Source organism: Acomys minous (assembly GCF_964271855.1).
Source record: "Acomys minous genome assembly, chromosome: 11".
Taxonomy (NCBI): domain Eukaryota; kingdom Metazoa; phylum Chordata; class Mammalia; order Rodentia; family Muridae; genus Acomys; species Acomys minous.
Genome location: NC_140492.1, coordinates 110,025,675 through 110,052,997, shown reverse-complemented (window position 1 = coordinate 110,052,997; position 27,323 = coordinate 110,025,675). Strand labels below are relative to the sequence as shown.

Here is a 27,323-nt window from a genome sequence, read left to right as displayed (position 1 = left end):
GCAGGTGCCTGACCATACAGACCTCTGTTCACAACTCGGTGTTTTATTGTAGGGGTTATGAGAATCCATTTGAGCAACGTATGACTTGAGCAAGGTATGATTTCTATGGCAAAATTCTGTGGCTCTTGGGGACTCCATTCCATTGGAGAAAAAGAGCGAGACACACACAGCTAGCTGGAGCTGAGACAGCCAGCAAGGAATGGGAAGAGTCATGGAGACCGTGCCATTGCGTTAGCAGCAGTGACAGAAAGACCAGGAGGGTTCACCCAGTTGCTCTAGTTACGATGAAGAGAGACACACAGGCATGTCAACTTTGCGTCGGGCTGTGGACCTCTCACAGCGCGCGCGCGCACACACACACACACACACACACACACACACACACACACACACACACGGCCCCCATCACTTCCATAGGCTGCTAGCCCTGGACGCACCCGAGGCTCCTGTCACCGTGAATCACCCATCCTCAACAGCATTATTTCTTCATTCCTGGAATGTGCTGATTCTTCTACATAAAGTGACAGCCTCGCTCGCTGTTGGATGCCTGAGGAGACAGTCATCTTTCTTTAGGAGTCGGTTTAAGCAGTGTCTCCTGTGGGCTGGATAGAGTGCTTGTGTTGCCACGCATCACCACACCGTTCTGAAGTCTAGACAGGTGATGCTGAACACGAGTAAAGAATCCAGACCTGCTCATCTCGCTTGTTGGGTTGGGTGGTTACCACTCGTCGGAAGATGAGCAAGCAATCCAGAGGGAACGTGTGTGTGCCTGGTGTGGCGCCACTCATCAGGGAGTAGGGAGCCTCTGGGAAAGGAAGAGACAGGCAGAGTGGAAAAGAAAAGTCCCAGGCTCTGGGGGAGGGGCGGCCACGCAGCATGGTCTGACCCAGTTCCACAGTGTTGGGTCGGACTGACCCTGGCCCCTGGGACTCTGCAGGCAGCTAGCCCAGGAGCAAGCGCGTCCCTGCATCCCAGTGCCAGGTCTGTCCCTGCTTAGAGGGGACTGGTGAACGGGGCAGTTTCTACTCCCGAAGAGCCAGGCACAGAGAAAGAGGAGTGAACAGCTGCGAGAGGTGGGTAGCTGCTCTCTAAAGGGTGCCTGTTTCCCACCGAATAGAAGGTTAATTAAGGGAGCCTGGCCAGCGTCTGTCCGATCTTCGATCTTCGCTCAGGAGAAGACAGCAATGTCAGCCTAAGAAATGGTGACCCGGACCCTTTTTGAAGCCAAAGTCAAGTTAGCACCTTGAATACAATCAAAGTGGTAGAAACTCCAACAAGGCAGCCATAGTCTGAACTTCCACTTAGCCCCAAGGCATGGCTGGGAGGAAGAGCGGGTTTTGATTCAGAAGATTCGACTTCGAATCCCGACTGAGGCTTCGTTTGACTGTGTGACACCAAAAGTCCCTTCACCACTTCTAACCTGCCTTCTCACCTGTGGAAGGAAAACACTAATAATTAACCTACGGTGTTGCTGTGAAAATTAAATGAAATCATGCAAAAACCTGCTTTGTTTATAGGGAAATGATATGAATATAAATTTGTGTGTTTCTCAAAATTATAGTGCAACGAATATGTCTACAATGTGTTGATTTTATTGTTAGTAACAAGATAATATCTGTTCTGGGTCACCCCCCAAACCCTGCCCTGCCACTTTTTTTTTTTTTAATTTAACACAAGCTACAATCATCTGAGAAGAGGGAATCATGAGACTGGCCGGTCAGCAAGTCTGTGGGGCTGTTGTCTTGATCAGGGTTGGTATAGGAAGACCCAGCCCACCATGATGGTCCTGGGGTGCATAGTGAGTGAGCAAGCAGGAGCAAGCCAGTGAGCAGCATTCCTCCCATGGCCTCGCCTTCAGCTCCTGCCCTGATCTCTGTCCGTGACCTGAGTTACAAACTGAAACACCTCCTCACATTGCTTTTGGTCATTTAAAAAACAAATCACAGCAATAGAAACAAAGACAGCAGCCAAATTCAATAGAAACACTGAGCCCCAAGTGTGTGTACGCTATCTAGAGGTATGAACAGTGTTGGGGTGTTTTCTTTAATAAGCTCGTTCAGGAGAAGTATAGAGAGTGAAGGAAGTCCCCCAAGAGAAGCGTAAAGTCTGGGAAAACTCAGTCTTTTCCAATAACTCATCGTACTCCACACGTTACTTGCCAAATATCGACTTTTTCGATAGCTCATTACATTCCATGAACTACTTGGCAAAATGAGGTTTCTTTGTGGAGACTGCCTAATCTCGGAGGAAAAAAAAAGTCACCTGACCAGAAAAAAAGATGTAAGTTAGAAAGATCAACTGCAAGGATAGAAAAAAGCAGCAATGCGACGGCGACAAACGCCAAAAGATCAAGCTCTGAAACCCCACAGGAGGAGACGGGCCAAATATGGAGAAAGCGTAGGGCACGGCAAAGAGTGCTAAGCCCCACGGAACCTTACTAAGACATTCCAGGCAAAACCTTGCCGAGTGGGTAACAGCACGTGAAGCTTATAAGGGAAGAGACTCCGCTGCCAAGGAAGGGTGCCTCGCTTCACCAGTAATTAAGGGAGGGCAAACAAAAACAAGATGCCTCTTACTTATCAGATGGGCGAAGGCTTCAAAGTGCGCTGACACCCATTACTGGCGAGGGTGTAGGAAGTGGGCACTCTCATAAGCTGCTGGTGGGAATTAATTTTGGTACAACCTCTCTGGAAGGCAATTTGGCAACACCTATAACAATTTAAGATATGTAAACTCTTTGACCCACCTACTCCACATCTAAGAACCTAAAGAAGGCCTAAAGAAGGCCTAAGACAAATTCGTGAGGTGACTTTTCCACTGTTATTTAGTACACAGATTTGAGGAGATCTTGTAATTTTATTTGTTTACCATCATCATCATCATCATCATGTGTTTCTCTCTCTCTCTCTCTCTCTCTCTCTCTCTCTCTCTCTCTCTCTCTCTCTGTCTCTCCCTCCCTCTCTTTCTCTCTCTCTCTGTCCTCTCTCTCCCCCAGCCCACCTCTCTCTGTATGTTTGTGTGCTCTTTGGAGGGCAGGCTTTGTGCTGTGTGCACATACAGATGCCAGAAGATGACTTTGTGGCCTCAGTTCTCACCTCCATCTTTATGTGGACTCCAGAAATTAATCTTAAGTTACCAGGCTTGCCAGGCAAACATCTTTCACCCGATAAGCCCACAGAAGAACCTACACATAGGGGAATCGGCAGAAACTATGGGATGTAAATAAATAGATCATTAAAAATGGTGACGTAGACAAACTATCTACACGAAGACATAGCTCCAGTGAACTACCAAAATGTCTACAAAATAATAATCATATCAATCTTATTAATACTTGCAGGTGGAATTAGTAGTTCCATTTTCTATATTTTTGCTGCTTTTAGTGTTGCAGGGAAGCAAGAAAATGTTAACATTAAAGGACACGAAAGGCATTTCTAAAGTAACATTTTAATAAAGAAGGCAATAAACCTGTTTTTGTAGCCTTTATTTTAAGCTACAACATTTGAAGTATGGTTTCCATACTCCATATGGAGTCCACAGAGACAGTCTCTGGTCCGTCCACTGTAATATTACTTCTGGGACAGTTTGATTTGTTCTTCTCATCACAAGAAGATTGTCTGCCATAAAAGCTGAAATACAAAGTTCCAGGCGTCCTCCCCCACAGGCTGATCTTTCCCTGTGGGTGTCACTTCCTCAGTTCCCAACTCAGATTCACAAAAGGGAGTATGCGGTTCACACAATTCACTCCCCTCCATTCTCTGAGGAGAGAGCAAGGCCCCCGGGGCCTGCTGTTAACTTTATTCTAAAGACCCACAGAATTCCTTTTAAAAACAAAACAACAAAACCCTGGTCAGTTCAGTGGGGGGGGAAAAAATGTGTCCAGGGCTAGAAAAGCTTGTGACCTGGACACGCAGGCTCGCGCGCAGGGCTGCGTGAAGCGGAGTTCTGATTTTACTTACTGAGTCTGCAACCTTAGCAAATTATTCTCAGCTCCAGGCCCCCCATCTATAAGGCAGCCACATTATCTTTCTTCAGAGTGTGAAAACCAGAAGAGAAAGCGCATGAACAGCACCTAGCCCCAGTCAATGGCCAACCCTCAGGACGGCTAGGCATAAGTGTCTTAATTACCCGCTGTGTAATTACTCTACTTCCTATAGGTCAGAAACCTGCAGCCTCCTCACTTGTTCGAGTACTTACTAGCAAGACTCAGTTTCTATGAGCTGTGGGGCCAGGGGCCTCTCTACATGGCTATTTACAGCAGGGCACCTTGGCTCATCAGGGTGAGCATGGGAGAACACCGGGGGGTGGGGGTGTCCAAGCATAGAAGTGAGTTGGAAGTTGCAGGCCTGTAAAGCCCAGTGTTGAGTGTGACAGGCACCATATTACTTTTACCGTATTCTTTTCTTTACATGTAACCTGCCAGGCCCAGCCCACACACGATGGGGGAACATTTTTTTTTATGAAGAAATAAACAGATCACTTGCCGTGCTTTTCCAGCATAATACTAACTCCTGAGAAGCATCCTGAGTAGGTTTCGTAGATATTGAAAACCTAGACAAGTAGCTGAGTTAGTGGGTCATTTGATTTGAATTACTATCGGTGTTGACAGGATGATAAGTACTTGACGGACAGATTCTCCCACAAATGAAAGAGCGGGTGCCATAAAAGTCTACTTTGACACTTATATTACAAAATAGTGAGGGTTTCTCACTTATTTCCAAATATAGCCCGACTCTGCCATACCCAGCCTCTAAAGGAATTAGATACCACCCAGGCTTTCAGGTCTCCTCCCTCCCCGCCCCACCCTCCCCCACACACCCTCAGAAAAGCAAAGGTATGTAGCCCAACATTCAGAATCCATCCAAGCCAAGCCTACCTGTCACTGTCACTGGCTCTTCACCGCCCCGGGCTATTGTTTCATCTTCAAGGTTTTCTGTGAGAGAAGCCCCCATATTATCTCCATTTCTCCCAACACCCGAGATATTTTCTGTTACTTTGTTTTAGAGAGCAATTCAGTCTTCCTGGGTACATTGGTTGGTTTTCCTATACTATAACAAAATACCTAAAAGGAGGTAATGTGCAAAGGGCAGGGTGGGGGGTGGGGAGGGCAGAGGTAAGTTTAGCTCACGGTTTGGTGATTCCAGAATATCTCGTGGACATTGGCAGAGCTCGAGAGGCCCACTTCAGCTCTATAGCACCACAGCAGATAGCATCATGGTGGGAGTGTGACAAGAGGGAGAGGCCACATGGTAACGTGGGACCCCAGAGAGAAGAGAGAGATTGGTCTGGCTCTTTAGTAACAACTCTCTTGAAGGAATGAGCTGCAGGCCCCTTGAGAAACACAGAGACCAATAGCAGCGGTGTCAGTGACTAGCATTTTTTTTAAAGGCTCCACACCTTTCAACATTGCCACACCCAGGAGCAGGCTTCCAGTGTGACCATAGCGTCCTGTTCCTGGACCCTATGCCATACGTTTTCCCACAATACTTATCCTCTTATCCCCAGTGGTCCCCAAATCTCAGCTGACTGCAACATCACTCAGAAGTCCAAAGTTTCATCTGAGATTCAAAACAACTTCTGTACAAGTGTGTGTGTGTGTGTGTGTGTGTGTGTGTGTGTGTGTGTGTGTGTATCAGTTATTTACTTCCATGATACCACACCAGGACAATTGTTCCTATGAGGGGAAAAGGGAAGCAGAAAGGAGACATAGGCCCAAACCAAGACCAGAACTCAGCAGGGAAGACTTTAAATCTTACCGATAAGAGTTGGGGCCCCAAGGCTCCCAGGTAGTCCTACCCGTGGCTTTGCTGGTTCTGCCCACATGCCAACTGCAGCTTCTGGGCTGCTTGATGCTGTCTATAGCTCCTATAAGTGGCTTGGCACACTCTGCCTCTTCTACCATCCATCATAGGACTCCAACTGCGGCTCTGGGCCTGCAGACCCACTAAGCCTTCTTCCGGTGGGGAGCCTCTTGCAGTTGCGCCCTCGCGGCCTAGTTCTTGAACTCTCCCTTGAGTCTGTGGATGCTTCATGGCCCCAACATACCCCTGTGCACCTTCAGAGCCAGCACCGTCGGGGTACAATAGCATGGTCTGTATCTGTACTCACTTGGTCCACAGTTGGAGCTGCCATGGAGCCTTACTCCTGGGTAGCAGAAAACAGAATTCCACGGTGGTGCCCGAGCAACAAGCCCACGGGGAGTAAGGACTCTGTCAAGATTCAGGAGGTCGGCTGGACAGCCAAACGAAAAACAGTGAGCACTGGCCTTGGTTTCACAGTATGCCAAAATTAACTTAATAGGCACAAATACGAGTATGAAAAATTACTCAGCTCCTAAGAGAAAATACGAAAACATCTTTTCTAATTGGAGTCATGCAAAGACTTCTTATGCACCAAAACATTCACTTAAAAAGAAAGTGTTGGAGCTGGGCGTGGTGGCGCAAGCCTTTAATCCCAGCACTAGGGGTACAGAGGCAGGCGGATCGCTGTAAGTTCGAGGCTAGCCTGGCCTACAAAGCAAGTCCAGGACAGCCAAGGCTAACACAGAGAGACCCTGACTTGAAAAACCAACCAACCAAACAAACAAACAAAAAAACCCAAAAACAAAAAAACAAAACAAAACAAAAATTTGATGTTTCATAATTCTTACAAAATCAAAAATTTTGATTACCAAAAGATATTTTAAGTGAAAATATAAGCCATAGATTATATGTGTATATGTTTATCTAACAAAGTATTTATACATGGAATATATTGTTTTAAATCAACAATAAAAACTCACTCCATCCAACTTTAGAATGAGCAAGTGTCCTGTGTTAGCTACCTTCCTGCTGCTCTGACAAAACACCATGACCAAGGCAACTTAAAGAAGAAAGTTTATAACAACAGGGAAGCATGGCAGCAGGTGTGAGGACAGCAGGTGTGAGGACAGCAGATATGTGTGGCAGCAGGCGTGGAGAGGGAAGCTGAGCGCTTGCATCCTTTATCTCAAGCATGAAGCAGTGAGCAAACTGCAAGTGGTCAGAAGTTTTTACCCTCAAAGCCTGCCTCCTGAGTTGAACATCCCCCAGGAAGGCCACACTCCAAGAACAGAGCTACCAGTTGGATACCGAGTGTCCAGATGCCTGAGAGGATGGGGGGCTTTGCTCATTCAAACCACCACACACCTGAACAGCATTTCCACACACACAAATTGCGTCTGCATGGCCATAAGGCACATGGAAAATACTCATTAGATTATACAGCATTAGATACCATTGAAATGCACATTAAGGCCACAACAGGTAGCATGATCTGCCCTCAGAAGGGCAAAGAAAAAAACCCACCAACAACGACAAGTGTTGTGAAGGAGTGGTAGAGGAACTGGAACCTCACATGCTACTGCTTGGGATAAAAATGTTACAGTTACTTTGGGGAAATATTGGATGGTTTCAATTAACCTGAAACATCACCTACTCCATGACTTAGCAATTCCGTTACTAAATTCGTAATCATGAGAAGCAAGTTCACATTCCCACAAAAGACTTGTTCAAGAAGAACGCCCATGGGAAATTTATTCACAATAGCAGAAAAGGGATTAAAAGAGTTGCAAATGTCCATTAACAGGAGAATGGACACATAATTTATTGGGTATAAAAGTTCATTTTCCATGTGTAGAAGAGTACACAGTAATAGAAAGAAACAAGCTCGCTGGCCTGCAACAAAATGAAATTAGATATATCTACTAACAAGACCTTTGGAAGCCCATTTGACTTTCAGGAGTAGGCAGAACTAGAGCATGGATGTAGAAGGAAGAATAATGCTACCTTGAGCTGGGGAAGGGGGTATTCTTGACTAGAGAGAATCGTGACCTAATTTTCTCTGGCAGTGAAGATGTTCTGTGCTTTGATTTGAGTGATGGCTGCCTAATTATGTGAATCTTTGTCTTTGAATTAACATTCTTTTTCTGAATTAACATTCTTAATACCCAATATAAAAGCAAACCTCAATGAACATTGAAGAACACTAAAAAAAATGTTGAGAATGTTCTATTCTAATGGAGCAAAATTCTGGGCTCACTGTGTTAGTGACTTGTCTTGCTGCTATATCGAAAGACCCCACAAAGGCAATTCAGTGGAGGAAGGGTTATTTTACCTTACAGTTCTAGGTACAGTTGCCATGAAGTGTAAACAGGAGCTTGAGGCAGCTGGTCACATTGCATTCCCAGTCAGGGAGCAGAGAGAGACGGATGTTGGTAGGCAGCTTGCAGGCCAGGAACTCAGCCAAAGGAAGGGTGCCACCCGCAGTGATCTTCCTGCTCAATTGACCTAGAAGTTCATATCTCAGGTGGTTCTCAATCCCAAGGACTGGATGATCACTATTAATTCTCAAAGCCTCCAAAAACAGAGGCGAAGACAAATAAAAAAGAAACAACAACAACTTTCAACAGTCTACCATGTCCTATTTGGGGAGATACACTCATGCACTCTTCCGTGTTGTGGATTACCCTGTGAGAGCTACTTGCAAAGTACCCACTAGACCTTCAAAGAGTATAGACAGATTCACGGAACCAGAGTGGCCTGGGACTGGCATCTTGGCTCTTTGTGAAGGCAGGCAAAGAGCCAATTCCCACCCATACACCCTGACTCCTGGCTCAACCAGAAATTCAGGAGCCGGTTCCTCACAAGCTCACAGGAGAGTGGGTGGGGGATTGGGAGAGCCTAACTCCCTGCCGCTTTTTTTTTTTTTCCTCATGGCTTACTTGACAGAATGAATAGTCAGACTTGAGGGAGGGTGGTGGGATCGGTCATTTTGGTAGACAAGAGGTTGACAAATCAGCCCTAAGATCTAAGATTGTTCAAAGGAATCAGTCTATTCATGAAGCCATCCAAACTGCCATAGAGCGGACGTCTGTCTGACTGACGATGGTGTCAGAGCTGAGTCTGGAGATTAAGGGAGCGTGTTTAGTAAGACAGACTTTCCGTGCACACGGGAACATGGGTGGGGTGGGGATCGGTGTCTTCCCAGGGTCTCCGCTGGCTGAGTGCATCTGCTACCGTAGTCTTTCTCCATCCTACACGTTTCGTGTTGCACGAGACAGAACTAGACTCAAGCTTTGGGGCCAAGGGCATGTTCTGCATGCTGGAGGTGCTCACCAAGGGCTTAGTCACTGTCTTTAGAGACAGCAAGGCAACAGCCACAGCTCTAAGCAATTTGGGTTCCAATACAAAGAAGCCGTATTCTCAGGAAAGCCAGGTGAGTTAGCTTCACTTTCTGTCCCCTCGCCACTGCCATTTATCCTCCACTTCTAAGGATGTCAACCCTTCTCTTGCCTTGCCATTCCGAACGTTGCACCAAGAAACACTGACAACTTCACAAAATTATTTATTTATGAACTTTTAAAAAAATTTCTGTCTTACATCAGTATTTTAGACTTAGGAACAAGCATAAGCACAGACACATGAGGAAAACTTCTTTGATGAACTTTTAAAAGAATAAGTGTGGAATTCTCAAGTTCAAAACTTAAAAGTTAGCGAAAAGCTCCCCATCCCCGAGGGGCCCTTGGAAAGGGACAGTCATTTTCAATAACAAGACCTTGCCTGTGACATAAAACGAGGTCAAGACAGAGCTCAGACACTCGGAAAGTTTAACAGGGCATGGTGACGGACAGAACTGAGGACAAAGAGTAGGTGCCCACATGACAGTAGCGCGCTTGAGCGTATATGGGTGGGCCATCACTTGTTGTGACTCTGCTTTCTTTATGCTGAGCATCTTGCTAGCAGGAATGCTGTCTTCATGGGGGAAGTTTCCTTGTATCCACGGGTGTGTGATTGCTCCCAAGAGAAGAGAGAGAAGAGAAGGAGGGTTGAGAGGAAGGGGTGTGGAAGGATGGAATGGGGACCAAGGAGAACTCATTGGGAAAGCAGCTAGCGACAGGAAAGCAGCCAACGATAGGAAAGCAACCAGCAACAGGAAAGCAACTCACGAAGAAGCATCATTTCCTCAGAGATTCCTAGAGGTAGCCTACTTATGACAAAGCCAGCACCTTGGTGGTCCAGTTACGTTCTGCTATGAAAGAGACCCTGCCGAGAAGCCCGGGCATAGAATCTGAATCCCATGCCCAACTGAAGCAGATGGCTCGGGAGTGTGCGTGGACTGGTGGGGAGCATCAGAGCCGGCTCCGGGAACTGGCTCAGAGGCAGGAGGAGTCCTGAGTCCTGCAAGTGTGAACCAATACCGCCAACCTCTCCCAGGAGACAACAACCTCAGCACTGTCAAGACACCCAAAGCAGAAGCAGCTTCACTGGTTTCTTGTGCCATTTAAAGCAGTGAAATCAATTTTGAGAACTCAGTTGGCCCGGTACTGAAAATAGGTACCAGAGCTCTGGCAGCAGTAAATATTCCTGTGTGTGTGTGTGTGGTACACAGCCTGCAGGAGAGAATTACAACTGTGATGGATTCACAGGGTAGCAAGCCTGCCTTTGTCACAGGCCCTTCCTCTCAACACTTCCAAGTGACCTTTCCCCAAAGGGCTACGGGGCCACATCTTTTTGCAAACTCCTATTTATTTTCTTCCAACTATAATTTATCTCCATTTGACACTGGAGGTCCTTGAGGCTAATAAATCACGAGACTGCTTGCCTAGAAAAATATTTTTGGTGGAAAGAATCTACCTCAATCTAGAGGAAACACTCATTGTCCGAATGCCAACAAACCTGGCCTATGATTTGGCCAAAATTCTTACATGCTGCCCAAAGCAAAGAGGCACAGCGGGAATTGAAGCACAGCAGAGCTGTCGCCCCAGCATTCCTGCTCCCTGATATAAGTTTGGTCCTCTGATAGGAAGGTGAAGTGCAGGATGGGAAGGGCTAGAAAATGTCTGCGACTCTGGCCTTAGCTAGAACTTTCTGTTTAGTCTGGAGGAACACAAGCGACACAGTCCTTAGAGTCAGTGCTTCCCAAACCGGCTTTGTTTGTGCGTGCTACACACACCAGAAAACTGCCAGAGTTCAGAACCCATCTCTGGAATGGTTTTGAGTCTGCATAAACTAAACAGTAAATTCAACTAGTGTGCTCCTTTCTAGCACGGCTTTAAGTTGCTGGGTATTTATAGGAATTTCCTGAACAGTCTGTCCAGTCAGACAATGCTTGCCCCATTTTTTTTCACATGGAAAAATATTTTTGATAAATAGCATGGCATGGACAGTTTCTTTTAATAGAGTCCTCATTGCTGCCCAGTTCTCTCCCTGCACTCTCCATCTTTCCCAAGAACGGCATTGACAGCAGATACCTATAGTCTGAGAAAGAACTAGGCTGCTTTCACTACATCACCTGAGAACAGAGGCACAAGCGTGGGAAACTCTTGCTGCAGATTCTGATGCCGAGGGGAAGGCATTGTCTGAATGATGCCTTAAAGCTTTATTTAACAGGGTGTGACTCCCCACCCCACCCAATCCCAATGCAGTGTGTGTGTGTGTGTGTGTGTGTGTGTGTGTGTGTGTGTATGTGCACATGCATATGTGAGCTTCCCAGGGCCATGTGTGAAACCTCATCCACTTCTGCTTCTTCTAAGGTCTGATCACAGAAAAGGATGGGATTGCCAGAGGATCAGTTGCAGTGATGACATTACCACTGAAATTATAGTTTAAACCAAGGTATAGATTGACCACTTACTTCCTTGGTATACCTTGCTCATCTATAAAAATAGACATTGGCAAAGGTGCCCCTGAAATCATATATATACACACACAATGCCATATGTGTGTGTGTGTGTGTGTGTTGTGTATGGACTGAGTAGTGTGTGTGTGTGTGTGTGTGTGTGTGTGTGTGTGTGTGTGTGTGTAACAACAATTAAAGAAGAGGAAAATATTTAAAAATAAAAAGATGTCAGGAAGGGGGAAGTTCATAGGAGGAATTCATGGGAAGGGTTGGAGGGAAATGATGGGATTATAAACTTTACCTTTTAAAAAATTAAAATAGATAATTTTATTGATTAAACTGGTTTAAATGGTACAGCATACCTTAAAGTATTACTGAACAATTAGATGGCGTAGACTATATGACAAACTTAGCAAAATTAGTAGACTAGTGCCATTCAAATGGCTGAGGAAGCAAATGTGCCTACTGCCAACCTGATGACCAGTGCTGGATCCCCAGGGCCCCAGCCACACGGTTCGAGACAACTGGCTTCCAAAAGCTATCCTCTGGCCTCCCTCCCCTGTGTGCTGTGACACAATTGTGCTCCCTCCCTCTCTCTCTCTCTCTCTCTCTCTCTCTCTCTCTCTCTCTCTCACACACACACACACACACACACACACACACAAAACCACTGCACCAAAGAACACGATGTTTAGAACAAAAAAGATACTTGGCTTTTGTTTTGTTTTGTTTTGTTTTCCGAGACAGGGTTTCTCTGTGTAGTCTTGGCTGTCCTGGACTCACTTTGTAGACTAGACTGGCCTCGAATTCACAGCAATCCTCCTGCCTCTGCCTCCAGAGTGCTGGGATCAAAGGTGTGTGCCACCACACCCGGCTCTTGTTTTGTTTTTGAGACAGAATCTCATTATGGATGGAGCTGGCCTGGGACTTGTGGTGTACCATTACAAGAGTGCTATACTGATGAGATTTTTTTTTTTGTCACATTGGCATAAACTAGAGTCACCTGGAGCATTCGCTACCTTTCTGTTGATGTTATAAAGCACTGTGGCCAAAGGCAACTCAAGGAATAGTGAGGTTTGGGTTTTTATGTTTTGTTTTGTTGGTTTACGGTTCCAAGGGGATAAGAATCCATGGTGGCTGAGTGAAGGCATGGCAACCAGCCACAGGCAAGGCGGCAGGAATAGGAGGCTGAGAGCTCACATCTTGAACTACAAGCATGTAATCTCAACGCCAGCCCCACTGACGTACTTCCTGTAGCAAGACCGTACCAGCTAAACCTAAACCTCCCGGAACAGCGCCACCCACTGGGGAACAAGTGCTGAAATGCCTGAGGCGATGGAGGATTCTCATTTAAACCTCAACACCTGGGAAGGAGTAGCGCGCGGCTTCTAACACATCCGATTGCATCAGTGGGCGTGTCTATGGAGGCATTTCTTGATTAATGATCGATGTGGACCGGCCCGACTCCACTGTGAGCAGAGCCACCCTTGAGTTGGTCCTGGGAAGCTTTAGAACGCAAATGGAGGAAGTCAGGAGGAGAGAGCCCAGGAGACGGCATTGCACTGTCGTCAGCATTCCTCTGTGGTGTCTGGTTCAGTCCCTTCCTCCAGGTTCCTGCCTTGACTGCCTGTCCTGATCTCCTTCAGTGATGGAGTGTGGCCTGACACTTACAAGATGAAATAAAACCTTTCCTTCAAAAGTTGTTTTTGAGCTGGACGTGGTGGCACATGAACACCTTTAGTCCCTGCACTCAGGGAGGCAGAGGCAGGTGGATCTCTGTGAATTTGAGGCCAGCCTGGTCTACAAAGAGAGCTACACAGAGAAACTCTGTCTCTGGGGTGGGGTGGTGCTGGGGCACAGCAACAGAATGCAAACTAGAGCAGGCGCAAATCTGTTTTCTAGTGTAACTGCTGGTGTCACCACCAGATGACTAAAAATGGTGGGAGACAGCAGAGATTTATAAAGTACTTTCTGAACATCATCAGACTCTGGATCCTTAATTAATCCATTCCTCGCTGTGCAAGTAACGTCGTATCTGCTTTACCAACGATGCAAGCGAGGCTTAGAGTGCCCAGGCTCTTCAAGACAACCTTTGCACAGCAGAGTCCAGATGTAACAATGATAATTAAAAAAAAAAAAGCCAGCTTGTGAGGGGGCTACTCCAGGATGACATGAAAATAGTTACACCCAACACTCGGGAAGTTTAGCTCTAAGAGAGATCCCTGAGAACTGAGATCAGGGATGGCATAGCTCTTCAGCAGGGAGAAATAGACATGGTTGCGGCTAAAAACTATAATCCAGGGTAGAGTCACAGTGCTAAGGAAAACATGCAAAGATGAAAGTAGACCAAATAAGAACTGACAGAATTTGGGGCAGAAGGGAGTAAAAAAAAAAAAAAAATAGAATTATAGCCTTGAGCACACGAGGTTCCCATTGGATGCAGTGGCCAGTAAACTCTTACTTCACAGACATAGGAGAAGAGGCCTGGGGATCTGTGAATGGTGGAACTCATCAAACAACAAACAAAACAGCCCAAAAAGATTTAGAGAAGAAAATGACAAATGTAGAAGAGACCAAAGGACCAACTATGGAAACTGGCACCCCTAAAAGAAGGAAAGCCACATAATGAAGCAGTGAATGTTACAGTTCAAAGGTTCTTCATGCCACCACTTGGGGTAACCCCCCAGGGTAAGCCAGTCCTGGTTTGAGGGTCAGCCGCCCCCTACAGAGCTGGGCCAAACTAGTTTTCTCTCTGGAGAAGCTTTATCAGCTACGACCAAGAGTGTGACCTTTCAGGAAATAAAAACGATCTGTCAGGTCTGTGGAGCTGAGGAGATGGCTGGAAAAACCCAAGTTCAATCCCCAGAACTCATGCCAAGGTCGGGTGTTGTGGTAAGCCTCTGTGAGCCCAGGACTGGAGATCCCCGGGACTTGTGGCCAGTCAGTCAATCAGTCAGTCGGTCAGTCAGTCAGTCAGTTGGTCAGTCAGTCAGCTGGTCAGTCGGTCAGTTGGTCGGTCGGTCGGTCGGTCGGTCAGTCAGTCAGTCAGTCAGTCTACCTAAATCCATGAGCTCTAGGCTCAGTGAGAGACCCTGTTTCAGGAGTTAATGTTGAGGGCAATTGAAGAATAACCCTACATCTTCCTCTAGCACATGCGTGCATGGACACACACACACACACACACACACACACACACACACACACACACCACACCACACACACAAATGGTTAAGTATGAAAGGCATATATTTGTAATAGGTTGGGGTCATTTAAATGTACAAGTTGAAGGCTACATCTTGTTGCTAGGGAAAAAAATCTATCAGAAAACAATCGCAACACTTTTAAGATTATATATATATAGTACTCTAAGTCAGCTATAGAGAGCATAAGGGGGAAAAGAAAAAGAAAATCCTACCAGAAAATACTAAAGTATCACCAACAATGTACTTAAGAGTAAACAAACAACAACAACAAACTGACCCAAGGATTTCATATTCCACCTGTAGAAATACAGAAACTTGCCAGCGTTTCCAAACATGCAAGAGCTCAGCCACAAGTGTTTATACGAGGAAGCTGCAGAAAATGTGAGATGACTAGGAAGGCCCCAGGAGAGGAACTGCTGGGTGTTTGAAGCTTCTGGCCCAATCCACCGAGGGGAAACACCCAGAACAATGTGGATGTTGGTTACCCAACCGAACGTAAATGTCAGAAACGCTGCTCCCGTACTATGACATATTAATAAAATCTTTAAGGAAAGAAGAAGGGAAGGAGTGATGGCGAATTGACACTGGCTTTGTCACCCTCCCAGCCGGGAGAGCAGGCTCTGATATGAGAGCTGAGCCACCCTTTCCAAGAGCATGCCCTGAGAGGGCAGGTATTTGAATAACAGCAAGGGAAATGCCTTTCCCCCCCTGACCCCCCAGCAGACGAAGGAGACAAGAGCAGGATTTTAGGTTGAATCCCAGCCTGGGCCCATCCCCGAGGTGCGGGCTTCTGTCCTCTTCCAATCACTGGCTGTGGAAGAAGAGGGAGAAGGTTTCCACATCTGTAGATAAAGAGGCTCTGCTACCCCAAGGGTAGAAAGCCAAGCCGTAGGCACTAGAAACCCCAGGCTCCGGAGCCTGGAGGAAGTCTGGAAAACAGTGCAGGTGGAAGATTTAAAGAACCAGGCCAGCGAGGGTGAGGAAGCCCAGGGCGCTTCTCAGACAGCAGTGGGATCCCCCAAGACAGGAAAAGGGACAGGTGTGGTTTCAGTTAGGCCTTTCTGAAGGAGACTACCTAGAGCAGCTGAACTCTCCACTACATAATTTATTCAAAGGCGGCACACGCCTTTAATCCCAGCACTCCACTTGGGAGGCAGAGGCAGGCAGATCGCTGTGAGTTCGAGGCCAGCCTGGTCTACAAAGTGAGTCTAGGACAGCCAAGGCTAACACAGAGAAACCCTGTCTCAAAACAAAAGCAAAAACAAAATCAAAGTAAAGACACTGAATTTTAAGGGCCGTCAAAGAGCAGAATTGGGAACACGTCTTATGTACATCCCGCAACCTCGGAGCAGCAGCAAATGCCCTACAAATCTGCATTACACGCTGGCAGCCGTGCATAAACTGAGCTCACGAAGGCCCACAGATGCTTATGTTCTCTTGAACATCTGTAGAAAGAGGTGCAAGCCACTGACAGCAGCTGCCCCCAGAGAGGGGACCCAGGTAGTTTACAGGCAGGAGTGGAAGCCCTTTGAATTCTGACTATAGTCAAATTTTTAGAAATTACTTACATTTTAAAATCGCTTAGCTAGTAGGGAAAGAAAAGTAAATTGAAATGGGAAATTAAACAAGAAAATAAGCTGGACTTAGGCAAATAAACATCATGGGGCCTGACAAACTCACTATAGACTAAAAGTTAAAGTGGCCCCAATGTTTTTGTCACCAGCATAGAGAAAGGGGCGACTTCATCCCCCATGTTCATCTACTGAAAACAAACTGTTTGCTCAGGAAAAAAAAAAAGCATAAAACTATAATCAGGATTACATGTTTCTGTATGTTCTCGCTTAAATCAGAAAAGGGTGAAGAATTTACTAAATTCCTTTTTTGTTTTGTTTTTCAAGACAGGGTCTCTCTGTGTAGCCTTGGCTGTCCTGGACTTGCTTTGTAGACCAGGCTGGCCTCGAACTCACAGAGACCCGCCTGCCTCTGCCTCCCCAGTACTGGGATTAAAGGTGTGCACCGCCATGCCCGGTTTAACATTCTTAATATTGACAATAAGGGAACAAAACAAAATTGCCAGGTTCCTAGTAACAAGAGCTGAAGGTTTTCAGTGTCAGCCTCGGCAAAATGACTCGGCTTTAGAGATGGAAAGAAAATGAAAGCATCTGAAGGCCCGGCTTGCTGGTCTGGCTGCTGAGCTTCAGGGCCGCTTAACCTTCTGAATCAGACGCCGCCAACTGTGCATCAAGGATATAATTTCCCAACTGTTTTCCTTCAGATACCACTTGGGCTTCGAGGCCTGTGCAGGTCTCGGCTCGCAACTGTGGCTGTGGCTTCCCTGTCATGTTGAGAAGATGCTACCTAGCAGCAGACAACCTGCCTTCTGGCTCTTACAATTCCTCCTTCCCCTCTTTTGCAATGTCCCCTGAGCCGGAGTTATAGGGATTGCAGCCCTGGAAAAGTAACAATTAGAGCTGTGTACCCCTTGGTAACTTGTTCTCTGCATTTTGACCAGTTGTAGGTCTCCATAATTGTTTCCATCTGTTGCAAAAGAATCGTATTTGGAGGCCTGGGAGGCACGCTGATCGATGGATATAGGCAAAAGCACTTAGAGTACTGTTAGAAAGTGCGGTGATTTGCATGAAAATAGCCCCATAGGCTCATAGAGAGTGGCACTTTTGGGAAGTGTGGCCTTGCTGGGGTAGGTGTGGTCTTCTTGAATGAACTATGTCACTGAGGCAGGCTTTGAGGTCTCGGATGCTCAAACCAGGCCCAGGATCACATCTATCTCTCTCTCTGTGTGTGTGTCTCTGTCTCTGTCTCTGTCTCTGTCTCTGTGTCTGTCTCTGTGTCTGTCTCTGTCTCTCTCTGTCTCTCTGTCTCTGTCTCTGTCTCTGTGTCTGTCTCTCTCTCTCTCTCTGTGTGTCTCTGTCTCTGTCTCTCTGTCTCTCTCTATCTCTCTGTCTCTCTCCCCCTCTCTCCTCCCCCTCCCCCACCCCCTCCCCCTCCTTGGTCAGGGTTGCTCCTGGTGAGTGGGTGGAGAAGCAGGAGTCAGCCCGTGCCCCTCTGAGCCCCACTCTTCATGTGCACTTGGTTCTGCAGGGAGGGACTATGCCTGGGGCTGCTTGAAGCCACCAGTTTCTTCAAGGTGAGGCAGGCAAGACAGAAGATGGCCTCCAAACATGAGAGTTCCGTGGGTGCGGTGGAAGCAACTCTGAAGGACAAAGATCATTTCGAACTTTCATATTCTGGCCCCTTTCTTGTCTCTCATCTCCAAAGCCTTGGGTTCTAATGTGAGGTGTCAGGCCAGAGAGCCCAGAGGGGTGGCCCCCCACCGCCCCGACCCTGAGAGGCTGCCCTTCTGTCTCAAGACACAAACCTGCACACACAGCATCTTCACCAGGGCACCTGTTAGGCATGCCAGCTGCAATCTGATGTCCTTTTATCACACAGGGAGAGAGCTCTAAAACTTGGCTAAAATCTTCCGGGGACTGTTTTTTAACAAGTCCTTCTTCCTGGTTGTTCAGCGCTGTCGGGAAAGGCCAAAGGAGCTCTTTTGGAACTGAGCTCTCGCTGAGAGGTTGCCAGGGTTTGGCCATCTCTGCATAGGTCATTGTGTTTTTGCAAAGGTCATTGTCTGTTTATGAAAACCCCGGCGAAGCATGCCAGAACAGGAAAGCCACCGGCTTGCCAAGTGTTCGGTGTCCCAGTCACCTGCTCTTCCTGCCCTAGGAAGGATGTGGAGCCATCTCTGGGGTAAAGTCATCAGATGGGGTTTGTTCCTTTCTCACTCTTAAACCAGCTCTACACACAGCGGTTCTCATAGCCCTCAGCTGTCTCCTAAGGGCCGGCAGCTGCTGGGTGTTGCACAGAGCGAGATAAGCGATATGACATTTGCAGCCATCCAGAGTGTACATCGTTGTCCTCTGAACGGAAATTCTGAGATGGCAAGCCCTGGGGAATACCCTTCCAGAGACCTACAGAAACTGGGTGCTGTGGGCAGAGGTCCTGAGTGGGAGGGGGTGTGCAGCAGGAGGGGCAGGAAGCGCCGGGCAAGCGAGTCACGAGTCACTGGCTCTCCAGAAAAGTGTCTCTGCTGACAGGGGAACTGGAGCACGATGATTTTGGCAAGCCCTGTGTTGTGTTAGCTGTGCAAACCTTTTCTTTCCTTTTAGCAGCCTCTTCACAAGTGAGTGGGATCTTCTTTTCACATTTCACAGAGGCACTGGTTCCTGTCAGGTGTTCTGAGGAGAGTCCACACTGGTCTGTGTGGGCAGCCAACTTACAGCGGGTTCTCTGAGGAGATTTCACACCGTGGCTTTCTGACTGCTGGCAGCATTTCCACGTTCCCCAGTCCCATAGTTTTCTCACATTAGTCAAAAGCAACTCCTATCTCTACAGTGTATTTTAAAGAAAAATATAGAGGCAGGACAAAGGACCCAGAGTGTCACCGGGACAACCACCATCTGGCAGGAAGCTGCCAGGCCATGTGAGGTGCTTCCCTTCCCAGGATGTCTCTGGCTTGCCTCTCAGTAGGCAGCTAGGAACTTCAGAACCAAAAAAAAAAAAAAAAAAGAAATCATTTTTTTAATTACTTCCTTTCCATTTTCCTATTCAAGAGCCACTGTTTCTACCACACCCTGCCTCTGTCCCCCACATTCAATAAATATAAACACAGCCCTAGGGAAGGACAAAGTATCAATGATAGACTCCCTCAAAAAAGCCTCCACAGGCCCCCCCATACCAACTCTTGCACCCAAGTCAATGCCCCAAGAGTCTCCATCATCACCTACGAATAGGACCAGGGCAGGTACCACATTGCTGCAAGGGTTCAGCTACATGGGAGGCCCGCAGCAAAGGCCCGTGGCCAAAAGCAAAGCAAAAGAAAAGAAAGCTCTCCAAGAAACAGCCCTAAATTAACCAGATGTAAAGACGGCTAAAATGTGTGAAATTTTCCACTTAACGCAGATGTAAGTATATGTGCATGCATCTTTTCTCCCAATCTAGTCAGTCAGTCGTGTATTCAGCTTAAATTCATTGACTGCTCACTATTATAGGCCAAGCAGTCTTAGACACTGGGGATTCAAAGGAAGAAACCAAATTCGCTGGCTTCTGAAGCTGACATTTTGATTGTGTGTGTGTGTGTGTGTGTATGTATGTATGACACGAAGAAATAGTAAGCAGGAAACTAGAAAAGGATGCAGATTGGGAATGACATTTCTCACACCCAGTCAGGAAAATCCTCACAAAAGTGACAGCCAGCCAACAGGGCTGAGGCACAAACAGTAAAGGCACACAGGGAAAAACAACCAAGGTAGAGAAATACGCACATGGAACTGACCTGGGGGCGAGGCTACCCGGATATGTTATGTGAGAAAAACGGCACATAAGAAAGTGATGGAGTGGGGATTGAATTCGGAACCTGTGTCTGCCAGAGGGAAAACCTAGGTGTATGCACAGCAGTGTTGCCTTGGTGAGGGCAGGCGCCCGAGGTAGGGAGCCCTGAGATATTCACTGGTACTGCCTGCTTCTCATCAGAGCTGTGAGAGGAGTTGTTGAGTCCCACCCAGCAGCAACACGTTATCTCAGTGGGCTTAGGGAGGCAGGAAGGTTGAACAGGGCCAGGCAGCAGACCCTGGGGCTGTGCCAACATGGAAGGCACCACTCGGGCACTGCCACAGCTCCTGTAGCCAAAGCCCCTGCAATTCAGAGTTTCCACACGTCGTGTCCACACATTGAAACTTTCAGCTCGCATCCTGGGAGGAGCCCGAGGTCGTCAACTCTGGCTGGCCAGGGCTGTTTGGAGGAAACCCGCCTGCGCTCAACTCTTGTGCACCTGCACTGGGCGCGTCTATTTCTCTGCTGGTTGCCACGGAAACAGAAACAACAGCTGCAGCCGAAAGCCCCTTCACACCACAACCCGGCTCCCTAACCAATGGCAGCATCTCCGTCTCTTCCCTTTTTTCGCCATCCCGAAACTCAGAGAGTAGCCACTCTCTCACTGAGTAGAAACGGCTCTCAGAGCCTGGCCAGCTTAGCTGGACTGACCATGCTGGGTCTCTGAAGCCCAGCATTTCCAGGAGACTGCAGGAGGCCTTATGCAGGCACTGTGCAATCGACTGAATGGTGTGCTTTACTCTGGCCAAGAGGTTTTTACCACAAACAGCGTAAGAAGGCAGCTCAAAGGTAGTCACAAGTGATCCCGGGCTTTACACCCCAGCACACCAGGGTGTGGACGCTATCCTTACCGTTTCTATCACATGAGTACCCTGAGGATATTGGTTTCTCATTCCACGTGGCAAAGGTCCAGCTTTGGGAAGGCAATTGATTGTGGTAATTTATGGCAACTGGTTGTTTTGACAGGAATTGGGCAGTGGATGCCTTGCTTTGCCTGTTAACTCACAACGGGTATCAGTGACAGCTGATGCTTTTAACTCTGTGGAAAAGCAAAGAAAGAAAACACACACACACACACACACACACACACACACACACACACACACACACCCCTACAACAACACAATAGGAAGACCTGAGGCCCTCGGTAGGGAACTGGATTGCCTTCCTTCTCTCCATTAGGACCTTTGTGGCGTCTCTCCACAAATCCACCAGTTAAATCCAGCATTTTCCATGTGTTCCTAGTGAGACAATTAAACCTCTGAGAGGTTAGGAGACTTGTCTGAGATCTCTCAGCTAACAGGACTGGGATGTCAACACAAATTATCTAGCCCATACCCAGCCGATGTGAAGGCTTACTGTAATGAGAATGCTGTTATTTACAAAAACAAGAAATGTGTGAGTGTGCTTTTGTTTCGGCCCCAGGCGTGAGATATGGGTTGCTTCAGATTGTCCACAGCAGCCTGACTATGATTTGCCTCATGCTCTGAAAGGGGTGTGATTTTGCCAGCTGCAGATAGTTTCTGCAAGTGTACAATAAATGACAGAGCCTCAAGAAGCAAGAGGCGGGTAGCTGCTGCTCCCCTGCTCCTGCTGCTCTTACCGCTGCTGGTGCTGCTCCCCCTGCTGTTGCTGCTCCCCCTGCTGCTGCTGCTCCCCCTGCTGCTGCTGCTCCCCCTGCTGCTGGTGCTGCTCCCCCTGCTGCTGGTGCTGCTCCCCCTGCTGGTGCTGCTCCCCCTGCTGCTGCTGCTGCTCCCCCTGCTGCTGCTGCTCCCCCTGCTGCTGGTGCTGCTCCCCCTGCTGCTGCTGCTGCTCCCCCTGCTGCTGCTGCTGCTCCCCCTGCTGCTGGTGCTGCTCCAGTTTACTCCTGCTGCTCCTGCTTCCCCTGTTTGCTTCTGCTGCTGCTGCTCCTGATTGCTCCTGCTGCTCCTGCTCCTGTTGCTGCTACTGGTTTCTGGTTGCTGGATTGCTGGTTTCTGTATTTCTGGATTGCTGGATTGTTGGATTGCTGGTTGCTGGTTGCCATCAAATTTGCCCCCCAAGGAGCTTGATGCCCCTAATCAGCAGGAAGTAGTTTAACAATTTCAACACCTCGTTTCCCCTCTAACCTTCTTTCTCTCCTACCTCGTGTTAGGGGTTGGAAAGGATAGGGGTGGTGTACGGAGATAGGAAAAAGAACTGAATAAAGTAGTCAAAAGTCCAGCTACAGCTTACCTACAGGGCTCTGCACAACCAGGATAGCTAATAGCAGAAATTATTTTCTCCAGACTCAGGAGGCTGGAAACCCCAGATTAAAAACTGGCCTAAGTTAGTTTCTAAGGCCCCTGTCCTTGGTCTATAAATGGATCTTCCTTCTTCTTCCCTTGCAGTCACAGGGTCCTGCTATGTCTATGACATGGCTGGCCTCAAATTCACTAATAGACAGAATGACCCCCAGACTTGTGAACCCCCTACTCCCACCTCCACAGTACCAGTATCACAAGCACGCAGCACCACACCCTCCCTGTGCATGCTGTTTCTGGAATCGAATCCAGGACTTTGTGCGTGGTAGGCAAGCACTCTACCAACTGAGTCACATCTCAGCCACATCCTTTTCTGAAAAGGTCACTACTCACATTAGATTAGGGGCCTCTGTAGTGATGTCATGTAATGCTAATTACCTCCTGAAGGGCCCTTTGTCCAAATAGAGTCATACTTGGAGGTGCAGGGTTTGGGGACACCAACAATATATTTTGAGGAAGATTTTTGATCTTCTCCTAGCAGCTCAAGAATGTGTTGTTGGACCTAACAAAAATATTATAAATATATTTTAAAAACCATGATAGACACTCAAATCGATGGGAGAAAAGGACCGTTAGCTAAAAATTGATCTTCAGATATCACTGTTTACAGACATACTCAGAAAGCACTGATTTGCGCGTACACATACACACACACGCACACACACACACACACACACACACGCACGCACGCACACCGGCCACTCCTGTGCCCCAGGTGTGTGTTTCTCTTCCATTTATCTATAACAGCAGTTCTCAAGCTCTGGGTCGTGACCTGTGTGGGGATCGCATACCAGATATCTTTTACATCAGAGATTTCCCTTACGATTCATAGCAGTCGCAAGATTACAGTTATGGGGTGGCAACAAAACGATTTTGTGGCTGGCGGTGGTCACCACAGCATGAGGGTGTGAAAGGGTTGAGGTATTAGAAAGACTGAGAACCACCTGTCTGCACCGACCTGGAAGTCTAGGGGCCCAGATGTTGACTGTGTACAGCAGCTGTGTCCTGGGTCCCAGTAACGATGTCATGCAGGTTGTTTTGCTTTTTAAAACATCCGCTTTGGGGGATGCGGATGCAGCCTTCTTGATAGAATGACTAGGTCCCTAGCACGCACAAGGCCCTAGGTCCCTAGCACCATATAAAACTGGGTGTGGCGGTGTTTGCCTAAAATTCCAGTGATGAAGAAACAGAAGCATGGAGCGCCAGAAAGTCAGGGTTGTCCTCAGACACACAGTGAATCTGGGGCCAGTCTGGCTTACATGAGATCCTTTCTGGGAGTGGGGCAGGAAACAATTTCCTTTAATGTCTTATATTTGTATTTTTATCTCAGCTTTTGGTTTTTGTTTGTTTGTTCGTTTGTTTGTTTGGCAGTTTGGGTTTTGGTTTTGTTTGTTTTGTTTTGTTGCTACAAAGGTGGGAACTATAACATCTCTAACATAATTCTTATGCTTCTTTCGTGGCAAAGAAAATCTCTAAAGAGACTGAGAAAGAGAAAGGACAGTGGCCTGGGCCACAAAAATCTAGGACCCTGGATTGACTGGCACCAAGCCCATGCAAATATGAGTAGTAGCCCTCGCCACCTGGTGGTCTACCCGCCATCTTTGCCCTTGATGCCTGCTGGTCCACCTGCCATCACAGCCGGACAAAGCTGGCCAGTGTTCGGCTCTCCTCTCAGTCTCTATCTAGAAACCAGGAGGGAGCTTAGTTCCTAAGAATAAGGGAAAGGCTGGCCCTAAACAGATGGGTGTCGCCAGAACCTTCTGGCCCTAGACACATGCTGCTTGGCCGTTTTCCCTGAATTTTGTCTTGAGCAGATAATCAATGAAGCCACAATGCCGAGTTGCCACACTGACAGGGTTCTGAGGAGGCAAACTAAACTCTGAGTGTATGAAACTGATATTTGGAGTGTGGGTTCTTCTGTTTGGTTCTTCCAGTCAGGATAGCTCTCCCCTTTTCCCTATCCAACCTGGCTGTCCCCGCCCCCACCCCTCCCCTGCCCAGCTCTGGAACCTCAGCTCAACAGGCACCCCCAGAAGAAAAAGTATCTCCCCTCTGCACACGGAGGGTCTTGGCAGTCTTCCCTCCCACATCTTTCCATCTCATAGCTCTCTCACACACAGTAACCTGTACCTCCTACAGCAGATCTTCACCTCTACAAAGGCAGTGGCCACTCATGACCACACACGTGTCTGATACACAGAAGGCGTTCCACGGAGAACCGCAGGCCAGACCACTGAGAGACAGCCTGGTGGCCCAATAATCAGAGTCAGTTCTTGCTTAGAATTCTAACTCTGATGTTTATAACTTGGACAGTTCATCACTTTCCCTATCTCAGTTTCTGAGATACTCTGCCACAAAAATAAGAATAACAGTACAGCCACACGTTGCTTATTGGCTGGGACAGACTCTGAGAAATGCACCAATAGGTGATTTGGGGGGGGGGGGCATGGGTGCATTATAGAGCATACTTATTCAAATCCAGCTGGGGATATAGGGACATGGCTCAGTGACAGAGTGCTGGCCTTGCACACAAGAGCCTCTGAGTTTAATCAATGTGAAATAGCCTACTACCCACCTTCCAAGGTACACAGTTTGTCATTGACTGAAGTGTCATTATATAGCACATGACTTTACATCACCAGATGAGTGTAGGAGGCATACACACAATGGCAGCTAGCTAGCGCCTTCTGAGGGCTCACTCCATGTTATGAAGTTTGTACTGCTCTTGTCACCTGAATCAAGTCACGAGGACACTTGGCATCTTTGCCCTTTACCCTGACTTCATGAACCTCATAGCTTACCCTGCGGTTTTAATTGGAGTTTAAAACCGTTCTTTGTTGTTTTCTGAAGCTGAGCCACAAGAGACCTTATTTATTTTCTGTGCCAGTCAGGTTCTAGCTACACAGAACAGAAACCTCCCGCATTTGTTTGTTTGTTTTTGTTAGAAAAGAAAGATAAAAAATAAAAAATAAAAAAGCATTTCCAGGAGGATGCAGAGCCTGGATCAGAGATCAGGAACAAAGCTTCAAATCAGAGCTGATCTGAGCCGGGAAAGATGCTGGGCCGCCATCACTCCTGGGCACTGACCCAGCCGCCAGCAAATGTGCACAGTCAGCACTGGACCCTGGGTGTTTGCCATGGAACCGGAGCCCTTGTTGCCCTGGAAACTAAACTGGGCACCGCTGCTGTCCTGCCTGTCTGCCCAGTGTCTGTTTTTGTTTGGCTTCTGAGTTTAGGGGAGGCACTTCTAGCAGGCACAATCCAGGCTCGCTCATGTGTCCACAGCCCAGCTGCAGAGGTGGCCTGAGGGAAGCTAAGTCTGACCCCATAAGAAAAACGCTCAGTCGGTAGACATCCAGAAGCAATAATTGGTCTCCATCACTTGGAAACGACATGGCCCTGACTTCTTCAGTTTCTTCTGCCCTTTTCAGCCTCTGTCTAAGCCCTGCTTCCCACATGCCGGCACTTTCCGGGCAGCTCCTGCCTTGCCCCATGCCCCGTTGATCTCAAACGTCTCCATTCTGCTAATATTTCTTCATCCGACAATCCTCTGCCTCCAAAATTACATGGCCAGCATCTCTACACAAATGAAGTCCCAGTTAATTCATCCCTCTGCCCAAGTCTTCTTTTCTACAAGCTGGTTTATCTCAGGATAAACCGGATCCTGTGCACAGAGCAATTTCCCATTTACACTCCGGAGAGTTCTTTCTCTTCCTCGACTACTGGTGCCAGCATGTGAGCCAGCCAGCCTCAGTGAACACCATGCCCTTCAGATGGTCCTCCAAAGCAACATTATTCTTTAAGCCCTCATTTGAGTATCACCACATGCACTAGCCAACTAAAGGCTAACAAAAAGTAGTGGGAATAGAAAAACCGGAAGCTTTCGACCCAACGTTTCCAGACTTTGCCTGACCACGAGCCGGCCCGCGGGTTTGCTATTGCTCCCACGCCTTTTTGCACCTCAGAAGATGCAGCAATAAACATCTAGAAATAATCTCCTCGGACGAGTCTGCATAGTTCCTTTCACTATCTGTCTTGCCTCCCTAAATACAGGCATCACAACATGTGAGGAGTGTGGGGAAGAGGAAAAATACAACGGAGGGAGGCGTAACAGTGAAGGTGGTGGTTGTTGTTGTTGTTGTTGTTGTTGTTGTTGTTGTTGTTGTTTCCTCTCAGAGTGGTCCATGGACCAGCAGCTTCACGGTGCCAGCTGGGAGCGTGAGACACGGAGAATCTCAAGTCCCCACCTGAGACCCAGGAAACGACACCATACATTGGTTCCTCTTTACAGTGGAGGCTTAACCGTGACCGTGTGGGCAATGCTCGCACCTGCACACTCTAGTTCTCCACGTGAACACTGAAGGAGCTCAACTCGTGCCAGAATTCCCTTCTGCGGCTTTGGTTTCTCCCTACGGAGTTTTGCTGCACTCAGCGTTCTTCTACTGGGTGGGCCGATACTCCTTGGAATTCTAGGACTTCAAGGAAAGCTTAGCAATTTGTGGTTTGGCCACAAGGGAGCTGAGCTGACTTCTGTGATCTTCTATAAAACATCCTGTGGGGGATCTTCTGCCCTCCAGCATCAAGGATAGCACCATCCACACAATCGCTGGCTCCTTGCCCACCTGGGAAGTACCAGTTTAACTAGCCACAGACCAGGTGGCAGTTAGAAACCCAGTTCTGCACAGCACAAAAGGAACTCCAAAGGGCACTTAATTAGTGCTCTGAAGGGACAAGCCTCTTAGCCACTGGCGTGTGTGGTCATCAAATGTGGATGTCAAGATAATGTAAACTGTAACAGGGCTCCAAC

General features: G+C 47.6%; 2 long non-coding RNA genes across 4 annotated transcripts in view; both read right to left on the bottom strand.

The window, feature by feature from the left end:
- Positions 1-27,323, bottom strand: part of LOC311609472 — an 86,593-nt gene that overhangs the window by 26,094 nt on the left and 33,176 nt on the right. For 2 of the 3 annotated variants that reach the window (XR_014783400.1, XR_014783401.1), the window contains exon 1: positions 438-1,421. The exons of the other annotated variant lie outside the window; for it this stretch is intronic. This is a non-coding gene — a long non-coding RNA (uncharacterized lncRNA). Of the gene's footprint in view, positions 1-437; positions 1,422-27,323 lie in introns of those variants that run through there. 3 annotated transcript variants of the gene reach the window in all.
- Positions 3,516-6,405, bottom strand: LOC311609473. The gene is made up of 3 exons (XR_014783402.1): positions 5,129-6,405; positions 4,877-4,933; positions 3,516-4,551 (listed from the first exon to the last, which is right to left on the bottom strand). It is a non-coding gene; the product is annotated as an uncharacterized lncRNA (long non-coding RNA).